Raw genomic sequence first — 5,974 nt, 5'->3', positions numbered from 1 at the left:
CGAGGGTGATGATACTTCATCTCATGTACTTGGGTCATGTTATCAGGAGGGACCAATTTCTGGAGAAGGACATCATGCTTGGTAGAGCAGACGGTCCACAAAAAAGAGGAAGACCCTCAAAGAGACGTATTGACACAGTAGCTGCAACAGCGGGCTCAAACATAGCAAAGATTGTGAGCACGGCACAATACTGGGCAGTGTTTCATTCTGTCGCACATAGGGTTGCTATGACTTGGAATGGACTCCACAGTGCCTGACAAGAACTACATCATTTCTGGTGTTTTGGGTAACCATATTATAGAAGCCATTGTGGTGCAGTGGGTAAGAGCTTGGCTATTAACCAAAAGGTTGGTAGTTGGATTCCACCAGCTGCTTCTTGGAAACCCTATGGGGCAGTTCTTCTCTGTCCTATAAGATCACTATGGGTCAGAATCAACTTGACGGCAATGGATTTTTTTTAATGTTAATATAATATTTGATTTTTTCAATGATAAAAATGACAGATGTGAGGATAATCATTTCAGTAAACAAGATAGATATAACCTTAGCTCCTACTCCTTTCAGTAACCACATAAAGATGCCAGAAAGGGAAAGTCAAGATTAACTTGTTCAGGTATATGCAGCGAGATGCAACTGTAACTGAAGAACGTAGGGATTTCTGTTGGGCTTCTATGCTAATAGCAAGCTTGTCAGTTATCTGGAGCATTAAAAATATATATATATTGCCGTCAAGCCAATAGCTACCCTCTTTGGATAACATCTTGTAAAGAAAGCCATCTTAAATGCTGTGTTTGGCTGCATTAGCAATCCAAAACCCAAGAAACCTCTCTCTACATGGATGGACTGGCACTGGCAAAAATTTTGTCAGCAAAATCACCACGGAGAATATGTACAAGGATGGTTTGAACAGTGACCGTACCCACCTGTTTGTGGCCACATTGCACTTTTCACACACCTCGAACGTTACCCTGTGTAAGGATCAGTTACAGCTATGGATTCAAGGCATTTTGAGTGCCCATGCATGCTCCATCTTTGTATTTGATGAAATGGATAAAATGTTTGTGGCTTCATAGATGCCATCAACCTTTCCTACACTATTACTGCCTGGTGGATGGGGTCTCTTATCGGAAAGCCGTCTTCACATTTCTCAGCAATGCCAGAGCAGAAAGAATCAGATTTCTGGAGAAGTGGAAAGCAGAGAGAAGAAATCAAGCTCAAAGACATGGAGCATGCCTTGTCTGTGTTGGTCTTCAATGACATGAACAGTGGCTTCTGGCAAGACAGCTGAATTGACCCATACCGACCAATCAAAAGTAAGCAAATGATGGCTGTTACAAAATAAACCCCTTTAGTTACTATCATAGGACTATAGCAATGATTCTAATTCTAAGCAGCTCATCAAATAAGAATGACTAATAGAGAATAATTCCACCAATATTTGAGCAGTAGAGTGGTAACATATAAGGTAAGTGCAAGAGAGAAAATAATAGCAAAAACATCAATAGAAGACCTGAAAGAGCAATGAGTATTAAGCAAAGTCCAATAATTTAAAAAATTAGTGTTAGGTGTTGATTGATACAGGCCTGGTCCAGAGCCTTGGGGAGAGTAGTCTCTACCAGATGTCATCTGCTTCTGGCCCTTGTAATGTTTGAATTTCACTTTAAGTCCTTTGGTGGGCTACACAGTCCAAACAGGAGCTGCAGTTTTCTTTAACCGGGACAGGTGCATTTAAGTCTTAACTCCCTGTAATTTAGTAGTACAAGCATTAGTAAGGAGAACTACATATGGTCCTTTTCAATGAGACTCCAAGGAATATTTTAGCTGATGTGTTTTTTATTGTACATGGTTCCTTGGAATAACATCAGGCAGATTTTGGGATTTTGGTTTTCAGTCATCAAAAGCTCCTTTAACCTGTGAAAACATTTCTTATTCGATTAAAGATTGACAGTGTTTGCTAATATTAAACCAAAAAGCCCAAACCCATTGTGGTTGAGTCAATACCAACTCGTAGCAGCTCTATAGGACAGAGTAGACTGCCTCATAGGGTTTCCAAGGAGTGACTGGTGAATTTGAGCTGCAGACGTTTTGGTTATCATCCGAGCTCTTAACCACTGTGCCACCAGGACTCCTTACCAATATTAGAGCTGGTATAAGTAACATAAGCCAAGGCCATTTGGTTTTGAAGAACTACTTTTCTCATTATATTTATCTCAACATTCATTTCTTGGAGTCCACAGGTGGAATTATTTAAAACATTCTGAATATACTTAATCATAAATCTAGTAATCAAGAAAAATTTAGTTAACCTGATTCTTTGCTTTATATGCTATTTGACATAAAACTTTAAGAATTCTCTTGAATTAATCTATTAAATTTCAGTTACAATAAACAAGAACCTTGATTATATCAAACAAAAAATCTGTAACAAACTTTCTATTTAACTTTCCTCTGACCTTTTCCCATTTACTAGATATCCATCTGAATTCTTTTCTCTTTTTCATCTTGGAACAACCAGTCTTTTTCATTTAGGACAAAATTACTATTTTTTTCTTTTAATAAAAAATATTCCATATATTTAATTTAGTTTTTTTTTTTTTTTTACTTAAAAAGATCTTGGAAAGGGCTTTAAGTTGACATATTTTAAAACATAAAAGCTTTATGTGATGATTAAGACTGTGTGTCAGCTTGGCTGTGCCGTGATTCTTACTGTTTTGCCAGTTGTATAATGTTGTGATTACTTCCCTGTTGCAATTTGCTATGTGATCGCCCCATGATGGAATCTGCTGAGTGGTATTGACAGGGGTGGGGCCTGTGGTGGCTCACCGCCCCCTCAACCTTCATCTCTCTGCCCTCTGCTGCTTACTTCCTTCCTGCTCATCTTGCCAAGGCTTTTGGCTGGTTCTGGATCCTGCAGCTGCCTCTTGTTTGTCTGACCTCCGGTTCTTGGGACTTGAGCTAGCAGTTTACCTGCCAATCATGGGATTCATCAACCTTCACAGCCTGTGAGCAAGAGCCTGGCTCCCCAACCTGCCAGTCTTGGTTTCACCAGCCCCTGAGGCTATGTGAATCAGGAGAAACCTCTACCCTGATCCACAGACTTGGGATATTCCAGCCTCTACAATTGCATGGGCTGTTTCCTTGATAGAAATCTCTCTGTGTATATATGTATGTATATATATATATTTATTTACACACATTACTGGTTTTGCTTCTCTAGAGAACCCAGGCTAAGACATTTGGTGCCAAGAGTGGTTCTAGAAAAACAAAATGGTAAGGATGAGTTTTCTAAATTGGTTCTTAAGTCTGGTTAGTCTTAAAGATGTTGATGACTCTGCTTCCTGTAGTAAAGAGGGCGCTGCTAATCCATGGCGTGAGGTGGCAATTCAAATATGCAAAATAACACCACCAATAAATCAGGTATTGGTGAAAGGTGAGGCTCTGGTTGATTGCATATGATACCTTTCTACAATTTTGTCATAATGAGAAATATAAGTAAGCTTGTTTGTTGGTCCTACTTTCACTAGACAGACTGGTGAAAGAAAGAGACGCACTCAGGGCTTCAGAGTTAAAGCTCAAGTGCTGCATAAACCACCTAAGAGCTTCCACTTGTGCTTTGAAAGAAAGCCTGATTTCTTGCAGTAACAGAGCTGATATTGCCAAAAACCAAACCCAGACTTTTATTGTAAGAGTGGCTGAATTACAACACCAGCTCCATTGCCAACCTCAAGAGATGTCTGAAGTTAAATTGAGGGCATTGATTGGAAAAAAAATGGGATCCTGAAACTTGGAATGGGGACATATGGGCAGATAATCATAAAGCTGGAGACACTCCACCCCTGAATTCCATTGAATCACTCCTGCCAGCAAAACCACTTCCATCTGAAGAGATTACTTCACATTTGTCTGCTATACTGCCCTGCCCAGAAAAACCATTAGCCTCTTCACTTCCATCTAATGAGTTTAGCCCTGGCCCAGCTGCCTCTAAAGAGCCCTTGCCTAAATCATTGCCTGGGGCATCACCTGAGGTAGATGCTTTATAAGACAATGCTGAATGTTCTCAGAACAATTCCACACTACCAACTCTGGCTTCTAGACCTATAACTAGAGTTAAGTCCCAGCAAGCCCCAAGAGATGAAGTACAAAGTGTGACCCAGGAGTAGGTAAGCTAAATTCCAAAACAACTGCTTGACTTTTCTAAAAAGCACAAGCAGAAACCTGGGGAATATGTGTGGGAATGACTATTAAGGACGTGGGATAATGGTGCAAGGAACATAAAGATGGATCAGTCTGAGTTTATTGATATGGGTCCATTAAGCATAGATTCTTCATTCAGTGTTTCAGCTTGAGAAGTTAGGAAAGGACCTGATAGTTTATTTGGTTGGATTGCTGAAGCATGGATTACGTGGTGGCCTACACTAAGTCAAGATGAAGTACCAGACCTGCCTTGGTGTATTGTAGAAGGTATCCAAAGGCTTAAGGAAATTGGCATGCTAGAGTGGAATTATCAGGTTTGACCCACAGACCCACACAAATATGGGTTGCCCAGAGGACACACCTTTTAATACAACTGTGAGGAACAAATTTGTGAAGGGAGTTCCAGCATCCTTGAAGACTGCCATGATTGCTATTTTATGTAAATGAGATTTGACAGTGCGAACTGCCCTAACTGAATTTAAGATACCTAAGTACAATGGAACGGGTTGGACCCCGTGGTGGTAGGGGCCAAGTGGCTGCACCCAATCGACAAAGACAAGGTGGGTGTGGTTACAGTAATGAACAGCAGAGTCAAAGCAGTAATCAAAATAGTCTGACTCATAGGGACTTATGGCATTGGCTATTTAGTCATGGTGTCCTTAAGAGTGAAATAGGTGGTAAATCTACTAAATATTTACTTGATTTGTACAAATGGATAAATTCTAGGTCAGGTGAGCAGCAGTCTAACTAGAATTGCCAGAATAGAGAGCCAGGGTCCCTTGAGCAAGTTTAAAGACTCGCAACTGTGCTTTGAGCAGTGCACCTGGTTGTTCACTTTGCTTGAAAGGAGAAATGGCCAAATGTGCGATTGAGTACTAACTTATGGGCTGTGGCTAATAGTTTGGCTGGGTGGTCAGAGACTCGGAAGGAACATGATTGGAAAATTGGAGACAAGGATTTATGGTGAAGAGGTATGTAGATAGACCTCTCTGAATGGGTCAAAAGTGAAGATATTTGAGTCTCCTGTGAATGCAAAGGATGACCTCAGCAGAGGACGATTTTAACAATCAAGTGGATAGAATGACACATTCTGTGGAAACCAGTCATCCTTTTTCCCCAGCTACTCCCATCATTATTCAATGGGCTCATGAACTAAGTGGCCGTGGTGGCAGAGATGGAGGTTATGCATGGACTCAGCAACATGGACTTGCACTCACCAAGGCTGTCTTGGCTATAGCCACTGCTGACTGCCCAATCTGCCAGCAGCAGAGACCAACACCAAGTCCTTGATATGGCACCATCCCTTGAGGTGATCAGCCAGCAACTTTGTGGCAAGTTGATTACATTGGACAACTTCCATCATGGAAATGGCAGTACTTTGTCCTTACTGGAATAGACACTCTGGATATGGATTTTCCTTCCCTGCATGCAATGCTTCTGCAAAAACTACCATCCCTGGACTTACAGAATGTCTTATCCACTGTCATGGTATCTGACACAGCATTGCCTCTGATCAAGGGACTCACTTCACAGCAAATGAAGTGTGGCAGTGGACCCATGCTCGTGGAGTTTACTGGTCTTACCGTGTTCCTCATCATCCTGAAGAAGATGGCTTGATAGAATGGTGGAATGGCCCCCTAAAGACACAATTACTGCACCAGCTAGGTGACAATACCTTGCAGGGCTGGGGCAATGTTCTCAAGGAGGCTGTCTATGCTCTAAACCAACGTCCAATATATGGTGCTGTTTCTCCCATAGCCAGGAATCGTGGGTCCAGGAA

At 41.3% G+C, this 5,974-nt stretch overlaps 1 pseudogene; it reads left to right on the top strand.

The window, feature by feature from the left end:
* The first annotated feature begins 237 nt into the window (after positions 1-237).
* On the top strand, positions 238-3,091 carry LOC126076235 (torsin-1A-like; annotated as a pseudogene).
* The last annotated feature ends 2,883 nt before the right edge of the window (positions 3,092-5,974 follow it).

This window comes from Elephas maximus, chromosome 4, assembly GCF_024166365.1.
Source record: "Elephas maximus indicus isolate mEleMax1 chromosome 4, mEleMax1 primary haplotype, whole genome shotgun sequence".
NCBI classification, from domain to species: Eukaryota; Metazoa; Chordata; class Mammalia; order Proboscidea; family Elephantidae; genus Elephas; species Elephas maximus.
The sequence above is the reverse complement of the archived record's forward strand: the minus strand, read 5'-3'. Positions and strand labels throughout refer to the sequence as shown.